Source organism: Urocampus carinirostris, chromosome 8 (genome assembly GCF_059441175.1).
Source record: "Urocampus carinirostris isolate Australia breed hairy pipefish chromosome 8, RoL_Ucar_1.0, whole genome shotgun sequence".
Lineage (NCBI taxonomy): Eukaryota > Metazoa > Chordata > Actinopteri > Syngnathiformes > Syngnathidae > Urocampus > Urocampus carinirostris.
This window is the reverse complement of record NC_142356.1, coordinates 34,201,584-34,222,865: the sequence shown is the minus strand read 5'-3', so window position 1 is coordinate 34,222,865 and position 21,282 is coordinate 34,201,584. Positions and strand designations below refer to the sequence as shown.

The window sequence follows — 21,282 nt, the reverse complement described above, 5'->3', positions numbered from 1 at the left end:
CTTTTCCTGATGAGATATGGCTATCCCGTCTTCCCAGGGAACAGTGAGTTCGGCTAAAATACGGACTTTGAGCTACTAGAAAGAACTATAGTATCCGGTTAGAGGGTAGTTGCCATTACCTGCTGATATTTTATATTTTGTACTGTGCCAAAAGAAAATGCAAATGAGGGATGTGACACATAAAACATGTGCCCTATACTTCTATAGCTCCATCTATATGTGCCAAGGCAACTACACTGTGGAAAATAGTGCATTGTAACGAAGGCGTGGAGGCTATCTCTGTGTTGTCATTGGTGACGGACCAAATTGCATTCACTTGTCATTGTTCCTCAAAGATTAAAGGAAACACCAGCGACCTGACCAGCTGCCAATTCGAGTAAAATGGAAATATGGCCTATGTAGCCGTCAATTGTATTGAATAAATTATTAAACAGGGAGAAGTAAAATTCTGAATGTTTTTCTTCAATATTTACATAGTAAAATAAACCCAACCCAACATACAAGTATGGCCTTTACTCAAGTTTCATTGGTTAACAAAAAGCATTCTCCACAAAAGCTCCAGGCAAAATTAAGTTATTCTAAATCATTCATATCTTGTACAAAAAGTTAATGATAGCATACGACCAGCCACAATTAGGCATCTACTACTCAAAAAAATACTTGTAAAGTAACCAAATCAGCATTATGCCATTTAGTTCAGTGATTCATCTTCAAATCTCAAACTCCTACCTCACTTTTTTTAATAAAATAATTTAATAAGTTGATATATGGAATGGTGAATAATTTAATTATTTTCTTTACTGTCTATCCCTACCACATAGGTGAATCATAAAAACAAAAGCAGTTCTTATGATCCCCTTACACATGGAAAGGACCGATTGGATTTTTAACTGCCTTAAAAAGATCCTCGTTGCCCAAAAAACACAATCTAACATAGAACATAACACCTAACATACTGTTAAATATGATGTAAACAAACTACAACAATGAATTAACAATGAACGATAGTGGGAGTGTTTTAATCAATTGAATTGTCACTGCTTGTCCCCTCTAGGGGTCATAATTCTGTTGGGTTTAAATTCAGAATAAGTATTGTCATTGTCAAAAAGCAACGAAATTTCATTTAGAGCATCCAGTCATTTTTTTATAGTTAAGACGAAATGCAAAAATCCACAGAATGTATATCGTGACTAAATATTTATAAAAACCCAATACCCATAAATAACTCAATACAAACATAAAGGTAAAAGTGCAGCCATGGTACCATAAAAACTCAATAGCAGTATAATTTAATAAGTCAATGTTAAAGTGCAATTGTGTCCTACCATCATCATCGTTTACTCGGGAAGTGTGATTGAAAAAAGGTGGAGAGTAATGATTGTATGCTGCAGTAGTGCAACCAGTTTAGTTATTGTCAGTTAGTGGGTGTGATTGATGTTCTAAGTGTGTGTGTGGGTGATGGTGGCGGCCTAAGAGAGAAAATGTGGGGGTTCGGGGGGGGTTGGCAAAATTCAATAACTTTACACCCAGTAGATATAGGCTGTTGGCTAGTCTAGATTTTTTGGCCTGCATTAACTGGTATCTCCTTTCTGAGCGCAGTCAGTGAAAGAGGTTGGGAGCCAGATGGAGCTGGTCCCACAGGATGTTGTTGACTCTTCTCAAACAGCCAGTGGTGTAGGCGGTGCTGATCTCAGGGAGAGTTGTTACCATAATTCTCACCGCAGTTTTCACCACCCGCTGTAGCACCTGCTGGTCAGCCTTACTGCAGCTGGAGAACCACACTAAGCATTCGTATGTCAGTACACCGCTTATGGCAAAGTTGTAGACGTTTAACATCAGACATCTGGAGATGTGAGTGATCCTCAGCTTCCTCAGGAAGTAGAGGCGCTGTTGTGCTTTTCCTAGTGCTAAAAATGTATGGTTCCTCCAGGACAGGTCTTAAGTCACTGCTACCCCCAGGAATTTAAAACTTATCACCCTCTCCACGTCCTCATTGTTAATAGTAAGAAGCTGATGTTTGATGTTCTTCTACCTAAATTCCACTACGATCTCATTGGTCTTTTGGGTGTTTAGAACCAGGTTGTTGTGTTTACACCATGTCTCCAGATATTGCACCTCTTTCCTGGAGTTCGTCTCATCATCAGTCGAGATTAGCCCTAAGCACCAATGTTCCCTCTAAGCTGCGCGTGTGCGCAATCGCGCACTGCCTGCACATTCTCAGCCCACAATAAAATCTAGCCAGCGCACAAAAATCAGGGCTTGAAATTGCTAATTAAGAAGCGAATTAAGTCAAAGTTACAGTGCATGAAGGTAAAAATACACGGGTTACCCTGACAATGTTTTCTAAATGCGATATTTTGAAGTCAATGTCGAACGAAGTTGAAAAGTAAAATCAGTAGAGTTTTTCGAGAACCGGCTTCTTCGGCTAGAACAAAAAGAAAAAAGTAACATCTAGGAAAAAATAAACACAATGAGATTTTTTTAAAGGAATTAAAAAAAATATAGAAAAAAAGACAGGGAAAAAGAAGATCAAGTTTGTGTTGCATTCACATAATTTCCAATTATATCAAGGCAATCTTGTTGCCAACATTGTACTTCCACTAAAAAATGTGATTAAATACAGTTCTGTATCTTGCAACCGACTAAATAAGCCCCCAAAAATGTTAGTCAAGTCAAGTCATTTTTATTTGTATAGCCCTTAATCACAAAGTCTCAAAGGGCTGCACAGGTTATTGCACAGACTATTATTTCGGACTATTATTACATCATCCCCTGATCTGAAACCAACATGCGTCAAAAGATACCAGAAAAAAAAAAGGAAATTCTTGTAAAAGAACGTTTGTAGGCAGTAAAACCCTTTGCAATAATACATTAGTCAATTCATTCAAAAGTTAATTTTTTTTTTTTTGCATTGCCGGAAACTCAGAAAAATGTAACGTGATGTCAAGTTTTGGATATGTTTGATAAGGATTTAGTTGCCACACTTGGGATTGCCATTGCTCACTGTTGTTTCAAGCATTGCTCACCGACTTTGTGTGAACGGTCAGACCCGTGAACAATTAGAGGGAACATTGCCGAGCACTATGGTGTCGTCAGCAAATTTGATGATGAGTTTGGCCCTGGAGGAGGTGAGTGAGTCATGGGTGCACAACGTGTAGAGTAGCGGACTTAGAACGCACCCTTGGGGAACACCGGTGTTGGTGACCAGGGTGAAAGAGGTATTTGTCCCCACCCTGACCTGCGGTGTGCCATCTGTCAGGAAGTCCAAAGTCCAATTCCGCAGAGCAGTGTTGAGCCCCAGTTGTTATAGTTTAGACCAGAACGGCCGAAAGGTGTCAAAAGCCAATTTGAAATCCACAAAGAGGTTTACAGGTTTTTCTGTGCTCCATGTGCTCCGGTAATTTGTGCAGCATTGTTTGGTTTTATAATTGTAAAACCAAATAGAAATACAGTTATACATTTTCTCAAACAGCGAATGGTTCTGTGACGGGTAGTTTATTACAAGACCTTCATGACCACAAATATCAGAAAAAGTGGTCTGCAGACTGTCCCTTCTAAAAGTTTCTTATGCCTTTTCGTGTTAGTTTTCTTGTACTTCTTCCTTGAGCTTATTTGGGTTTATGATTTTCATATCAGTCAACTGTAAGTATGTGAAGCCATTTTGTATTTGTTTTGTTTTAGTTTGTTGTTGTTGTAGGTTTTAAGGTAAAGGAGTACTGCCTAAAAGGTATAACACAACTCCACGGGTCTGTCAAAAAACTGAACAAAGACCGGAGCCAGCTGATCAGCGAGGGAGAGTTTAGAATGTGAAAAAAGCTTTCTCACATCTTGTTTGTATACAGCTAAAGAGGGAAGAAGGTCAGTCAGAAGATTGAAGGGGCAGATGTGAAATGCTTAAGTCCTCTTTAGAGATCCAAAGTAGAAGATTCTTGAATCAACAGCTAGTCCTTTGTTGTTCTTTGCTTTGGGGCAATGCATGGGCCATCATCTACACAGATGCATAGTCATTAGTACATTTATTTTTGGCGTGTCTCTGCAAATCATCTTTTGATGTTGTTAGTTTTTGTCAGCTTTTTTCGGGCCTCCATGTTTAGGAGTACTTTGTTTACGTGTTGTTGTTTTTTTAATGAAACCTTTCTTTGCAATGTTTTTCTCATATTGTTTTTCTGTTGTTAGTGGTTTCCTACAGTTACAAGCCACCCTCAATTTTTACTCGCTTCAATGTTGTTGGATAATAATGGTTAGTCATGCATAACTTAGCTGCCCATACTGTACAGCAGGTCAGAAATTAAGATGCCATTTTGAATATGGTCATGTTAAATCCTGTCAAAAGAGGTGTGCTCAAAAGAGGGTTGGTATTAAATAACAAAAAGAGGTACAACGTAACAAAGTGGTCACAAAACAACGAGTTGTCTAAATAAAATCTGACATGACTGCAGAAATATCATGGATATAGCAAGCAGGAATACAATGGCAATGACCCAACACAGTGTGCTGTCAGAGCAGTAAATGTAAAGTCGTGTGATGATTAGGAACAGGTGCAGGGAGATCGGGCACAGGCATGTACAGTTCCACACCTGAGAGAATGTGGTGAGCCAGATACTGACACTTTGATTTTTTAAGGGTTATTGTTCTATCTTCTTTATTCATTATCCATTATCCGTTATCGGTCAGTTCATAACACGCTACATAGCCTAGGAGCCGGAACTCTTACTCTCAGCTAAAAGGCCAAGCTAAGGTCTTAGCCTTAAAGCCTTGCTGCGATCATTGCGAATGAACCGTTCCCGGAGGTACTGCAATACCGGGCCGATGCATGGAGTGGACAGAGCGAGCTCTTATTCCATCTCCGGATTGCAAAAATCAATGATCATGGCTGCGATTGGTCAAGTAGACATAGCCTACTGTACTTCTTGTACAGCCGGACCAGCACATGCTGCCGAAACTGGTTCAAAGTCGATTAATCTAGATTCTCAGAATTTGGGGTTTTTAAGGGTTATTGTTCTATCTTCGTTATTCATTATCCATTATCCGTTATCGGTCAGTTCATAATACGCTACAAAGCCTAGGAGCCGGGACACTTACTCTCAGCCAAAAGGCCAAGCTAAGGTCCATGCCCTAAAGCTTTGCTGCGATCATTGCGAATGCACCGTTCCCGGAGGTACTGCAATACCGGGCCGATGCGTGGAGTGGACAGAGCAAGCTCTTATTCCATCTCCGGAATGCAAAAATCAAAGATCATGGCAAAGGCCAAAGGCCAAGCTAAGGACCTAGCATCAAAGGCCAAGCTAAGGACCTAGCATCAAAGGGCCAAGCTAAGGACCTAGCATTATCCATCTATCTATCTAGTTTAAAAATCACAGTTTTTTTTTTTTTCTAGGGAATTTATTATTTTTATTTCTTTTTTGGTTTGAACAAATTTATTGACACTAAAAACAGAAAACAATCATGACAATCTCAACAGCAATTAAGCACATTCACAATATTTTATTCCAATATTACGTTTTTAACAGCAAACACAAAGTGAGGTTTGAACAAACCTTCTCGAAAATCAAACATATTCACAATTTCATTATATAACATCTTTGTTAGTGTCAATAGATCCGTCCAGGCCAAAGTCGATTGTCCTCGGTCTGAACAAATCCACCGACACCAACAGCAGCAAAACACAGCCATCAAGCATATTCACAATTTTTTTATATTTGACAATATGACGTGACGATATGACTTTTTATCATTTTTTCCCGACATTTTCAACATTAATTAAACAATTTCAGAGTTATTTTCTTTTAACAGTAGTTAACCAGCGTGTAAAAGGCTAGGACAAAGTATTCAGTTCAACAACCACAGCCGGCAAAATGAACAGAAAATGATACCGGAAGTTAATATATGATGAAGACCTGCAGAGTCCAGGTCCCGTTAAAAGTAATCCAAGGAAAAAAAGTGTATATTTCCAAAGGTAAGGGTGGGAAAAATATATATCCACTTTTGTCTGCCGTGTCCACAAACAATCACCTTTACCGGTCCCCACTTCCCGCCATCCCCCGCGTCTGTTACGCCCCTTCTTTTTAATTGGTCAGTGCAAGACTTATCAGAATAAGTGTCCAAAATAAATACAAATAAATACATTACAAAAATATACAGTTGCAAATACATATTATAAATGGTTACACATATTTACAAAGAAAGACGGTACACCGAGAGAGTTTTCAAAGCTTTAATAATAATATTATAACTTTCATCCCAAACTGTTTCTGTGAAGGGCACGGTTAACGGGTGTGTTAAAAAAAAACATACTGTGCATGTAGAAATCACGGTAAGCTTTTCTCATCTTCCTCCCTATAACTGTCGTCATCAACGTTGTCCTCCTTTAGTATGGGAAAGAGACTTTGTCATATAGACGTCATCCCACGCTCCCTTATTCAAAAACACGCTCGCAAGGTAAAGTGAGTGCAGTAGCTCTGTTTCCTTCTTTATGGGACTGTTCGATTGCGTTTAGCTTGTAAGCTGCGTCATGTGCCTTGAACTCGAGCGCCGCTGGCGGCTGTTAGAAAAATTACATAAATTGGCCGCATCACTGAATAAGCTGCAGGGTTGAACGTTTGGGAAAAAAGTAGCGGCTTATAGTCCGGAATTTACGGTACATATAAGGCAAACTGGAAAACCCTAACCAGTGTTGTCAAATACCATCTTTCATGTCCAACATTACTTGCATAGCATTATGATAGACCATAAAGCGACTTGAATTCTCAATCTGAATTCAGAAGTGTAATCCATGAGGAACATGGTTGTTGGAATTCAATTTAAAAGCAAAAGACTTGACTTTTTGCAAAACACGAAACAGTGTTGAAGGAAATCACGTTTCACTGGTAGAAATGGTTGATTTCTTTGAAGACTTGAACCCTTAATCTTCTGATCTGAAGTCAGACGCCTTGTCCATTAGGCCACATGATCAAATGCTTTCAAACTTTAAAGGCTGGAATACAAACATAAGGCAAACTGGAAAAGCTTAACCTGTGTTGTAATATACCTTTTTTTTTGATGCACAGCATCACTTGCATAGCGCTATGATAGACCATAAAGGGACTTGAATTCTCAATCCAAAGTCAGAATCGTAATCCATGAGGAACATGGTTGCGTGTTGGGAAAAATTCAATGATTGGTATTCAATTTAAAAGTAAAATAGTTGACTTTGTGCAAAACATAAAGAAGTGTCGAAAAACCTTGTGTTTCACTGTTTGAAATGTTTCATTTTCTTAAACGCAAACCATGAAGGGATTTGAACCCTTGATCTTCTGATTCGAAGTCAGACGCCTTGTCCATTAGGCCACATGGTCAGATACACTTATACTTCAAAGGCTGGAATTCGAATTAGGCAAACTGGAAAAGCCCAACCAGTGTTGTAAAACAACATTTTTTAACGCAGAATATTCTTGCATAGCGCTTTGATAGACCATATAGGGACGTGAATTCTCAATCCGAAGTCAGAATCAGAATCCATGAGGAACATGATTGCGTGTTGGGCAGAATTCAATTTAAAATCTAAATAGTTGACTTTTTGCAAAACATCAAGCGGTGTTGAAAAACGCAACATTTCACTCACAGCACTATATGACTAGCTTCAAGGAAAACCATGAAGGGACTCAGACCCTTAATCTTCTGATCAGAAGTCAGACGCTAGTCCATTAGCCCAAATCATCTGATTAGGTCAACATTTAAATGTTGGAATGTAAATATAAGGCAAATTGGAAAACAGTAACCAGTGTTGTCATATACCATCTTTCACATTCACATCACGGTTCATTGGTAGAAATGTCTGATTTGCCTGAAGACAGACCATGAAGGAACTTGACTTCCTAATCTTCTGTCAGAAGTCTTACGCCTTGTCCAGTAGGCCACATGATTAGATGCTTTCAATGTTTAAAAGATGGAATACAAACATAAGGCAAACTGGAAATGCTTAACCTGTGTTATAATCAACATTTTTTTTACGCATAACATTCTTGCATAGCACGATGATAAATATAAATAAAATAAAGGGACTTGAATTCTCAATCCGAAGTCAGAATTGTAATCCATGAGGAACATGGTTGCGTGTTGGGCAAAATTCAATGATTGGAATTCAATTTAAAAGCAAAATAGTTGACTTTGTGCAAAATACAAAGAAGTGTTGAAGGACATCGGGTTTTACTGCTAGAAATGTTTGATTTTCTAGAACATAGACTACAAAGCGACTTGAACCCTTAATCTTCTGATATGAAGTCAGACGCCTTGTCCATTAGCCCACATGGTCGGATACACTTTCATTTCAAAGGCTGCAATACGAACAAGGCAAACTGGAAAAGCCTAACCAGTGTTGTAAAATCAATTTTTTCACGCACAGCATTACTTGCATAGTGCTATGATAGACCATAGGAGGACTTGAATTCTCAATCCGAAGTCAGAATCGTAATCCATGAGGAACATGGTTGCATGTTTGGCAAAATCAAAGATTAGAATTCAATCTATAATCATAATAGTTGACATTTGGCACAATATCAAGCAGCACTGAAGGACACCACAATTCACTCGCAGAAATAATTGAGTTGCTTTAAGATAGACCATGAAAGTGTGAAATTATAATTAGTTAATGTTCCTTTTAACCGTTTCTTAATCTTGCTGTCTTTGTTTTAATACATCAGTACTTTTCCACAAGGGTGATCCTTTGTCTTTGTTTAGAAATACCAGTACTTTTCCTGTCTTGTGCTTTCAAATTTGTTTTGGTATAAAAGTACCCCAATATGAAACGGAGGGATTTAATCACAGTCCTATCAGCAAGGTAACAACATCAGCATCTCTTCACTCTCTTCACACGCACTGTTGACTCCAAGCAGTTCCTAGATCCACAAAGTTTCCTCCTGAATGGGGATGTGAAAGGTGTTCCAGCCCATTCCACCTTGCATCTTAGTCTAATGCTCTGGTCTTGTGGAAAGTGCTTGTTACTTTATTATCACTTGGGTGAGCGGATGAATGTGCGCTTAGCTCATAAAGTAAATGTCCCCAAAATACACACACACCACATTAGAACAGAACCATCAAATGTCACAGTGAACGATTTTCACAACCACCAAGAAACAAGTCAGTCACAGCAGGATATCACAGCAAGGCCACACTTCAGACATCAATGCTCTTGACCCACTCAAGTCGAGTTTATTTCGATTCAATTGACAGGATCCATCAATTCAATAAAATTTTGATGAATCATGTAGTACTCGAAGAAGAAAGAGGTGTACCCACAACCGAGTGAGTTAGTTGCCATGATCGTCCGGAAGTTTTAAGCTGAGGGAGGTCACTGCAGTTATATATGACAAACCAGTACCTACCCAGTTCTCCTCGAAATTAATCATGAGGCTGATGTTGGCAGGTCACTCGTATAGCTATCTTCCCTGGATCTAGTGCAGGGGTTTGCAACCCCCAAAAAATTTTAAAAGAGCCATATTGGAACAGAAAAAAATATTTTTAAATAACAAATGTTTAGAGCTGCAAAATATTAAAAGCTTTATATAATCAATATAAGGAAGGCAAGACATACTGTACATAAGTACTGTACTGTATGGTTCTATACTCATTGGAAAATATTAGGAATATTTGTCCTCCTACAGAAACCATACAATTTTCTATTATCAAAGCCAGAGGAAGCCACAAGGGAGCGCCAAAGAGCCACATGCTGCTCCAGAGCAGTGTTGTTGACTCATGATGTGGTGCAAAGTAATTAATAATTAATAATGGTGACGGATTACCAGAGGTTGAAGTTGGTCAGGCAATAAAGACATTGAGTAATTTAACATTTGACAAAAAGGAGCCCACATTCCAGGGATGGGTATTTATACATCAATATTTGTATAGATGAACAACAATTGTTTTATTTAAAAATAAATATACAAAATTTGGAAATAAATTCAAACATAGATTTAAAGTTTCCACGTTTTGATAATAAAAGCATACCTATAAACGTATACGTTTTCAGAGTATTTCCTACGTTTTTGATCATTTCAAATTTGTGTAAATTGTATGACCATTTTTGTACGGAGGATTTATTTATTTATTTATTTTTACTTTTTTTGTTGGACCAATCTTGTCTTGCCAGTTTTGCTTGTATTCTGGATCATTGGCATTTGGCTTTCTGTGAGATTTCTAGCTCATCCAATATCTGAAATAACAACTGTAAATAAAAAAAAGGAAAGTTGATTGTGATGGCCGCCGCTCCTAGGACAAGGGGAAATTGGAGTATTCTTTTTTATCAAAATCAGAAATAACTGTGTCTCACCATTTGCCAGGAGACTGTGGTTGTTTTCAAAGAACATAATATCAATATCAATATGCTGACTACAAAAATCTAACAGGAAACAAATGCTGTGAAAAGGTGAAGTAACTGTAAACTGTTTTAAGGGCACAGCAGCGCTTTTTTTACAAGACCCAGCAGGTCGAATGAAAATGCAACAAAGGTGAGCTACGAAATCGCGACGCTAATTTCCAAGCACTGCAAACATTTCAATGAGGGTAAATTTATTAAATAGTGTTAAAAGAATGCCAGGCTGAATGGTTGGCCTTCAAACATTTACAACTTTCTTTGGACATTTTGGACACCTCTGTAGTAAGGTTTATCATTTTAATTACATGTCCATGTACAGAAGTTCCTATGTTTTACACAACATTGTTCTATTTAATATTTTATGCACTATAGCTGATATTGGTGTATAGCCAACAGGATATTACCATCAATGTTTCAGTCCTCCTTTATAGTATTTATTTTATTGCGTAGAGTTTTGAACTGGTAAATCGGGTATTTCAAATTATGAAATCTCAATAACAGATTGAGCGGGACAAAACAAGTATAGTAATCCCTCTCTACAACACGGTTTACTAATTGCTACTTCACAGATTTGCATCGTCCATTGTATTCTGCATTGTACATTGTATTCTTCACTATGATTGGCTAAACAGTTTCTATGTGTATCATTAATATTTGACGATACAGAAAAAATAAAAAGATTAACAAAAAATATTTTTCAAAATACTGTACTTGTATTTGTTAAGCAAATGTTTGAGCATTGTAAGAGGATTTGTTCTTTGGTTTCAGTGTATGATTATTTCATTGCATAGTCATTGTAAACAATAAAGGCTTCTACTTCACAGTTTTGGCCTATCACAGGTTTATTTTTTAACCTACCCCCCACAATAACAGAGTGATCACTGTATTGTAATTTTAACGTTTCGATTTGAGAAGTGCTTGAAAACTACAGAATAGGTACTGTTATTGAATTATAACAAACTTAGGTGCCTCGACTGCTTTGTGCTATTTTTCAGTTCCAAAATACAAATTCCAAATACAACTTCAGAAGGCGCATGGTATTTTTCAGACAAAAACAAAGCCCCATACATGGAACAGTCTATATAAATACAAAATATAAACAGCATACATTGAAATGCAATTAAAATCTTCGTGTGATGTCATTTTAATGAGAGATAGGTCTTAAGTGAGTGTTTGTTTGAATTCATGGGTTGATAAACATGACGAAATCTGCTCTTCCCACGGGTGAGGATAAATGTGTTGCATATGAAACTATGGACCTTTCAGCTTACGAAAAAAAATATGAAGTTGTTGGGCAGTTGAACAAGTTCTGGTGATGGCAAAAAATATGTTCTGACCCAATCAACAGACAATTATTTATATTATGTTTACCGTAAAATTCAGAATGCAAGTGGCAACTTTTCCCCCAAGCTTTCAACCCTGCGGTTTATGCAATGATGATGCTGATTTATGCATTTTTCTAATGGCCGCCAGGGGCGCCCGACCAGTAAAGGTGAGAGTGAGTGAGGTTTTTTTCAATCAGAAATTGCACTTAAAGTAAATAAACAAAAATTACTGCCCATGCCCTTGCTTTATTTATTTATGTATTTATTTATGTATTTATGTATTTTTTTTTTATTCATTTATTTATTTGTTTATTTATTTATGTATTTATTTATTATCGCATAGGCCAAAGTGACCACCTGATTAACGTGAATAAAAAAAAGAAAGGGCATGCACAAGTGTTTTAACCAAATACACATTTGGGACCTTCTTTTATCTGAAAAACATTTGGGATTAGGGGTATCTGGCATAGTAGGCAGGATCATATTGATTTTTTCGATAGTTCCTCTGTTTATTGGGCAGTTCTAGACTTCTAAAAATGTATTGCAAAACATTGTGTTATGTAAATTCTAAGGGAAAAAAATTCTCCAGTATAAGATTAATATTCAGTTGGACTGTTTGGAATAAAATGAAACAACCGAATCACAAGCATTATCTCCTAAACAAGAGCGTGTTTATATAATATTCCCAGTGCTTGGTCCTGTTAAATTTATGGTTTGAAAACATTCCTTTGCACTGCTTCCCCTTTCTTCTGTCCTCCTCACTGGCAAACTGTTTATCTGGAGGAAGATGAAAAGCTGACTTTTTGCTCATTGATATAAATAAATGGAGCTAGAGAGAGTGATGCGATGGAGCCATGTAGGAGGGCAGATATCCTTGGGGCAACACAACCAGTAGGATAACTTTATGGATCTTACATATGAAAGGAGAAGAAAGTGAATTTTGTTAAAGGACAAGAAAGAAATGGAGAGGGAGTTAAGCAATGAAATGCAGGAATATGAACACGGGTTCAAGACGGCTCAACCAATTTTCATGAAGATTTGCACAGTTGTACTTTAGGCCTACGCAAGTGTCTTCAGCTAGTTTGTGTAAAGGCACCCCCAATTAGTACCAACATAATATATAAACATCTGCTTTATACCTATGGACATAAATATGTTTATTCCTGATGTGGACTACGTTTCAGATACCGGGATGTTGTAATTGGGGCCTGTGCAGTCCTCTGAGACTTTTTGTGATTAAGGGCTATTCAAATCAATTTGATTGACTTAACTTCGGTTTCTTGGGGTGTACTTTTGTGGGATCTTTCACAACTTCTGGCGGCCAAATTACCTACTGCAGCTCCTGAGCAGCTACTACTCCAAGCAGCCGAATCCAAAATAATATGGTAACCAACCGCTTTATTGATGCAATTGTTTCTTACGCACAGGTTTCAACAAACCATGACCCACAACGCCAGGCCAATCTGCTTGTTATTGTATAAACCGCATAGTTCAAAATCTAGGGGAGAAGTATTGTCTTATGGTTCGTTTCTATACAGGATCTCCTGATGGACTTGTATGACGCAGTGGGTCTACTTAACCTAAAAATGCGAAATGTTATCGATGTGATGGTTGCAAGGAACATGTGTGCAATGTACTGTACACTTGATCTCTTACACCTGCGGTAGTTGAAATTCATTCCTTCCAAACACCAGTTAACCTTTCTTCTTCGTCTAAGGCTGACGCGTCATGGCGTTTTATTAACTGTGGCAGGTGATGTATTACCACACTTCCCCTGCAAGATTACATTACCTCTTAACTTTCTCCCCATATTCCTCTTCGCTTCCACTCTCCCTTATCTCTGCTCCTTCTGACTCACTCCCTCCTACCCGTTTCTGGACTCTTACCACCTGTAATAACATGAAAGGGTGGGGGAGGTGACAGAAAAAGAGAAGACACGGGAGCAGCCATATGTTGCACATGAGAATGTTCTCAGGGGTGAGAAGAGAAGATGTCTAAAGATGAACCGGATAGAGAGTGACGCAAGGAAATAGAGAGGGATTGCCTGTATTGACACGTTCTTAAAGCAGTCATTTGGCAGCTCGTAATGGATGCCATGGGACTCCAAGGAAAAGGACGTTCATAACAAGCTTCCAAAATGGAACACAATTAGGGATACATGGCTGAAACCATGAAATTTGGCAGAAAAAGCTCAAAAGCAGGCTTCATGCACGTAATCTTCTACTTTACACGTTTGTTTTTTCTTTCCCTAGTTTAGAAACATGGCATTAAATAGGGATTGCTTGAGCTATCCTTTACAGGTCTAGAGTCTTTGTTTTATCCACCTTTAAAATAACTGTGATCAGTGGCAGACAGTGCAGTCCACACCTAGGTCTATAGTAGTGCTACGTATGATTCAGTCCAACCCTTATCTATGTATGGCTCTAAAACGTTTACCACTGTTACAACTACGACACATATAAAAAAAGTATCAGTAATAACGACATAAACATTCAATACTATTTAAGAATTTAAGCGCATTTTGCTCACCCAAAATCACTTTTATTTTTGCACAAAATCCATCCTCTTTTCTTTCCTAAAGAAGATTTAAATTACTCTGTCGTACATATTCTGTTTGTGTTACAGTTTCATCAAGAAGTTATTTTCTATAGCCATCGAAGCTAATGCTGTCAAATTTGTGGCATAAGGTTTCATTCATTTCAAGGCTGGAAAAGTCAGTTCGATGGAAGCAGTGGACACTGCAATTTTTTCTAGTCATTTTTGTTGTGATACTTGCATTTCCGCTTCCCGCTAGCAGGCTCAAGCTCCCATACTCATAATCTAATCGACTAAACCAACAACTTTATCGTCACTTATTTTAAGTCTAAGGTCCTGCAAAGCTGATTGTGAAGGCGTCCATGTAGACTTCTGACAAGTGAGGGCTTGAATGTGATAGGTTAAAAGCTTAAAATGAAAGCACACATCTGGATGCCGCACAACCAGTTAAAAAAAGTAAGTAAGCTGAAAAACTATTTTGAATTATTTAATAAGTATTCATGGAAAAAATATAATTACCATCACATGATTCGAATATTTTTTAAGCCAGCAAAGAAGGCCTTTCCCTGACTTCCCACCACTGTTTGGGATTCAAAAAACCTCTACATTAGGGTGTGATTTAAGGGAACTTGAACGACTCATGTCCAGAGGACAAATCAAAACCATCCACTTAGAAGGATAGCGACATGTGTATCTAATTGTCTTTTGCTGACACAATATTTATTAGAACAGTGGTTCTCAATTGATCTGACTTCAGGGCCCACCATTCCACTCTATTTACAAGCTTGGTCAGCTTGTGACCAAACAGAGAAAACAATTCCTTTTCTCAAAATTGTTTAATGAAAGGATTGTTCAATTAAAACCGTAGATGGCAGAAATGGCGGGTGTCAACTTGGATTTTCAGGGCATTATCGCCATCTACTCTTATGGATTGTTATTGACCCTAAGTTTTGTTTTTTTCTTAGCAAAATATTGGCTAGGCAAGAACCTGCGACCCACAGGTAAAGGGTCTATGGCCCAAAAATAATTGTGACTCACCAGTTGAGAAACACTGTCTTAAGATATTCTTAGATAATAGAAAGTTATTCAAATACATTGGTACATCTTTGTATTAAATTAATTAAATTCTAGAGACGTTTCAAAAGCAAAAACTTTTTGTCAGTAGAAACTCATTTGAACCTATGACTGGCTAATGCAGGGGCAGGTACCTATGGCCCATGTGGGGCAAACACAGACAATGAGCCTACCGAACAAAAATGGTAAAAATATAATGATAGTATATCATCACACTAATATCATACATGTATCAGTTCCTATCTTGGTCATGTAATCATATTGCAGGTAAAAAATACAGCATTTCTACCTGACTAAAATGTGATTCTTTTGATATTAGCATTTTCTTCTCCAATGTCCTAAAACTCCATCCATCCATCATCCATTATCTGCACCGCTTATCCTCAGTAGGGTCGCTGGGGTCTGGAGCCCATCCCAGCTGTCTTCGGGCAGTGGGCAGGCGACACGCTGAACTGGTTGTCGGCCAGTCACCGGGCACACAGAGACATACGACTCACTCGGTCATTCAAACCTAGGGACAATTTGGAGCTGCCAATTAACCTGAAATGCTCGTTTTTGGAATGTGAGAGAAAACCGGAGTGCCCGCAGGAAACCCGCTCAAGCACAGGGAGAACATGCAAACTCCGCACATGAGGATTCGATCCCATGACCTCAGAACTGTGCCGCCGATGTGCTAACTACTCAAATGCCATGCCACCCTTGTCCTAAAACTGACTTTGGCAGTTAGGTCATTAGTGTGACGATATGGGAAAAAAATTAAATAATAGTTGTTCTGGTGTCAGTCTTGACCCAAGTCTCCATTCAAGTAGGCCTTGTAAAAAAAATCATTTAGCATTTTTCCATATTTGCTAATATTTTTATGATGTATTTATCATATTTATCAAGATATTGATTTAATTTATGCGACTTAGTGAGTTAGGCTATGGTGTTCAAAGCAGCAGATAAAAAAATGACGTACAAGGGAATCCCATCACATATTTTTTCCCTCTCTCACATTTTGTGTCTTTTATATCAGTTCTTCTTATTTCTATCATGATTTTCATGCTTTATGATATTATCCTATAAATTTTGTTTCATTTTCTCAACTGCAATCCAATTTTGATAACATTCTAAAATGAGATAACACTCACAGAGCGTACTAGTACTTTTATGTGGAAAATACATTTTATGTGGGGGAGTTCTTTAATGATAGCGGAAATTATAATTGAATATCATTAGTCTTACACAAAGCTCTTACACAAAACACCGTTGCATCAAAAGTTAGCTCGGGATAAAAATAATTTCAGTACAATGTTGCCATATTTTTTTTTCCAATTCTTGACACATTTGCAGCAACATTATTATTATTATTAAAAACTTGTTCTTATAAAGATGTATTTTTTTATTCTAATGTGGGCAATTTTGCATTTTGAATAACATCAACCTGACAAAGTCAGTGTGGTCATTGCTATACCGTGACGCAGTTGAGTTTGTTGTCTTCCAATTAGGGAAGCATTTTTTTTCTCGCCATGTTTTGTTGTTGCAGCAATTAATGTATGACATGTTTTTGTTATCTCGTCCACAGTATTTATTGACTAGGGATGATTTCTTCCACCCTTTTAATAGCCGACAAAACCAGCGCTGGGGTTGAGCAGTTCCATTGAGGTTATTACTACACAGAATATTCCGGATTTTCATTCTTGGATTTTCATATTTCCCAAATTTTAATTGAGAATCGGCCAGATGCTAATGCTTGTTGTTGATACTAATTTCTAATGCTAATACAGATTGTAACAGAGAGTGATTTCAGCTGCTTGAAAAAAGTTAGTTGTTAGTATTGGGCTAATCGCAGCTAGTGACTATAAAGCAATGAAAATACAGCAAAAACTAATGGCTAAACCTAAATATGTTCTTACTATTTAAAATAATTTATCATTTTTGCGGTTTATTGTGTGCATTCATTTTCAAATTTCAAAAATATTTTTCTAAACGACATGGCGCCAAAGGAGGCCTGACAGCTTCCCACAGGGTCCTTTTATGATTCTATCATGTTTTGCGATAGAAAAAGGAAGGCGGAATAGAGTCAAATGCAATGACCTGTTGCAGTGTATGCGAAGATTGGGATTTATGTGTCCAGTTCCAAACCCAGTTGGCGCTCTCTGGGGGAAGTTGGCGGACCAGATCCTGACAGTTGGTAAAGAAGTTTGTATTTTTTTTTTTACATAGCGTGAAATTCACCTAGAGGGAGCTAACTGACATGATTACTCATTGCACTCACCTGTGCCCACTCGCTTGGCGCCAGCTGCTGCAAGTTGCCTGATTGATTTCCCTCCTATTTATAACCAGTACTCCAGTCACTCCTTGTCAGTTTGTCAGCGACCCTCCGCATACGCAAGGCAAGCACTTTGACTCTGGCTCCTGTCTGTACCATCTTCATCCGTATGCCACTCGTCTGTTCCTGATTTCCCGTTTGTCTTCGGGTTTTACCCATTGACCACGCTCTGATCTCCCGCTCCTGCTGACGACCCGTTTTTGACCATTTGACCACGCTCCGATCTCTCGCTCCGGCAAATCCACTTCCGCATCCCGATCACGCTCCGATCCCGTGAGCTGCTTGCTCCCCCTGTCCAGCGAGCACCAGATCGCTGGCGTTTGTTTCCTCGATATCCCAATAAACCTTTGTGTGAAACGTATCGCGTTTGGGTCTACCATTTGTTCTGGTTCTGACACTAACAGGATTATCCACCATCTTGCTGCTACATGTACCAAAACCAAAAACAATGCGAGAGGGTGTGTAAAATAGTAAGAAGAAAAAAATGGTGCGGTTTGGTCATTTTGAGTCTATGTAGTTTGTGTAATTTCTTGGAATTTGTAGTACTCATTTTCAGTTGCACTTTACAATACAGCAACGTCTCACAGTTAAATATTAAACATTGGCCCTTTAACATTATAACGCACATAACCCAATGTTTTAACTTATATGCGAAATGTGAAAATCTCTGTGGTTCTTTGATTTATTCTACTTCTCACTCCAACGCATTGCATCCAGTGCCTCCCTCAATGTTTATTGGCTCAAACTGCAAGGCGGCAAAGTCTGATAAAATCCGTAATGCGAGATGAATGCGGAGATGCATGTTAATAGCCTGATTGAACGGCCTCTCAACACAACTTCTGAGCGGCAAGCCTGAGCCTGGAAGATTCCGATGGTCTCCTGCATCCAAATGTGTTTTCATCCCTCCTCTTTCAAGAGAGGATGTAATGTGTCACAAGTGATGGAAGGCAGCGAAAGACATTATAGCTTTTTATCTGTTTATATTGCAGCATAAGGAGCCGTGACACCTAACGCAGATAAATACTATCATTATCAGTTCTGCCTCTCACAACTCACCCGTCTGTCGATTATCCGTCATATCCATCATGCCCATACTTTTGACTCCTCCTACCGACACATATCCACACCCACAATCTTTAAAAAAAAAAAAAGTCATATCAGTATCCATCATATTCCGTGCTATCAAGTCAAAGTAAGATTTAGTACTGTGGTTTGGATGAATAAGTGCACCGTGGGTGAGTTTATATTAAATTGCCGACTGATGTGAGCCAGATTGCGTTTGGCCAGTCGATCCATTCATCTACGCTAATGCTCTTTTTGCATTCATCCATTTCAAGAGGAGAGACACAGAGAGAGGACGACATGGCTGGGGCTGGGAAAAAAGGGCAATTTTTTTTCCGTTTGGTGCAAAAGGTGCCTTTTAACAGGCCAAAGGGAAATATCTTGTGCACTTTTATCAGTGGGTATTTTTTGTTTTTTATGTACATCAAATTATCTCTTTTTTTCAAACTGGTTTGGGACCCTGCCTTTATTATGATTTTATAATGCACCCACATCAAAAATGACACAACATCAACAAAAATAAGGTATTGAGAGGGTCATGGTGGTGATCAAAAGTGCTTGTTCTACGTATTCCAACTGTAAGTGACATAATTTTCCAGGGAAGAAGAGCTCCCGGAGTATAGCAGAGCCCATTTCCTCCATAGTTTGCAGTGCGAGAACCGTGTGACAGGAAATCGTCTTTTAGTCGTAGTTTGGTAACCAACCCAGACAACTGCTGACTCATGTCTCACGAAGACTTCTTCACATCTTTGAGGCACTCCAAGATGACACTGTTATTCCTGTGATTTCCTCCGTGCACCTTTTCAAATGTCACTCGCTTTCCTTTCAATACACCTCAGCTTTATTGACAAATTCCAAGCCGTTGCTGGCAATTTGAGGGTTTTGACGGGCAGCTCATGACCGGTATTGTCCACAACTGATGCCAAAGTTGTATGATTCTGTAAACTGGTTAGGGGCTTTAGCCAAAGGAGTGAAAGCAGCAATCTGCAGATCAAAGAGCTCATTGGCCTGCCTCCGCTTCTCCAGCAGGAGATACTTGCGCTTCTTCTTGGCCACCTGACGGCCCAGCGCCCCCTCTCTCTCCATCAGCAGCCTAGACTCTACTTGTGGATTCTGCTGGGCCATGTTATGCTGAATTTTTGCAATGAGGTAGGCCAGGAGCAATGTTTTCCTTTCAATGTGCAGCTTGTCATCTTTTTGGCTAGTCTCTGTGTTTTAAGGCCCGGTCACACAGCCTTTCGCGTCTGTATCGCGGGTAAAATTTTGAGATTTTTTTTTTTGCCCGTGGTTGCCCGCGGTGGAAAATGTGCAAAATTGGCCGGCGACTGTTTCGCGTCCTAATCACGGGTAACCGCGGCTGCATCGCTGTGCCGCCCGCGGTTACCCGTGGTCTAAATTTTTGAGCAGCGCAAAACTTTTTCGCTGAATTTCTTACCGCGTGTAAAGCACGGCTGTATCGTGTCTGTATCGCGATCTCAAAGCGTCCTACAGCGTCCGCTTCACTGGCAGAAATTTCTGTCCATGATTTAGCCTCGATACGCCCGTGAAAGGCTGTGTGACCGGGCCTTTAGCCCCAATGTCCAAAATATCTAAATCTGGCTGTAGGCGGTGTCTGTCGGAGAAGGTTGATTACAGGACCGTCCTTTGTAAGATTGATGGCTTATCGTGATGCTTTGGATAGTCAGAAAGTTGGTGGTACGCGTAGAGTGCACTTAGCATGGTTGGGTATAGGTGACAATAACTTTTGCTGGAAACTGCCAGAATTTCTTTGAGGGGGGTTTAGTCTCAGATAGACATGACCTCTCAGCTGCTTGAAGGACAATTGTTGCATTTGTGGTTTTGAAAGCTGCCGAGCCCTTGGAGCATCATGAGGAGGTGCCGGCTTGCACCTTTCACTGTTTTAGCTGAGGAGGATTTCAGTTATGAACTAACTGAATCGTTTTTCAGTGAGTTACTCTTTTTAGCTCTGTTAAATTTACACAAATTGTAAATGATGTGAAAATATGTCTTTGGCATTGAGTCTGCACACTGTAGGTAAGCTCTACTTACTGTTATGGTTTATATACTGTATATTGAAGTACTTACGTATTAAGTATCAAAGTATTTAAATAAAGTATATTTGTTGGGTGTCGATAATCATGACAATTTAAGAATACGTTTTGGGGAAATGTATTGTATTGGAAAGTTTTATGTCTGTGTGAGATAGCAAAACTTTATATGTAACTTTAACATCAACAAAGTTTGTCAGTTTCAATTGTCTTGTCATTATTTATTTATTTACTTCTACTTAAAACATGGGTATGGATGAATTTGTTTACGACAAATTGATGTATTTTCCGGACGATTAGGTGGCCCCCAAATTGGCCAGAAATTGCGCCTTGGATGTGGATGAAATTGGAAATTGGCATTACCTGTCTTGTCCTGCACGGTTGTCATGGCGCCCAGCTGGCCCCACCCCTTGACACCGGCTGAGATGCATTGGACTGATTGCTTTTGGAGTACTTAAACTCTCCTTTTGGGACTGCCCGTTGCCAGACCATTGCTTTACCTTGTTGAAGACCAGTTTATGCCTGTTTGATCAGTGTAGTGCCTAGTTTGTAATTTTGATTGCCTTTGAACCTGTTTTG

At 38.9% G+C, this 21,282-nt stretch overlaps 1 non-coding gene and 3 pseudogenes across 1 annotated transcript; all 4 read right to left on the bottom strand.

Moving 5' to 3' along the window:
- Positions 1 to 1,599: 1,599 nt before the first annotated feature.
- Positions 1,600 to 21,091, bottom strand: LOC148361739 (HAUS augmin-like complex subunit 8; annotated as a pseudogene).
- On the bottom strand, positions 4,776 to 4,865 carry LOC148361742 (U2 spliceosomal RNA; annotated as a pseudogene).
- On the bottom strand, positions 5,137 to 5,263 carry LOC148361741 (U2 spliceosomal RNA; annotated as a pseudogene).
- Positions 7,262 to 7,334, bottom strand: trnar-ucg (transfer RNA arginine (anticodon UCG)). The gene has a single exon. It is a non-coding gene; the product is annotated as a tRNA-Arg (tRNA).
- Positions 21,092 to 21,282: the final 191 nt, after the last annotated feature.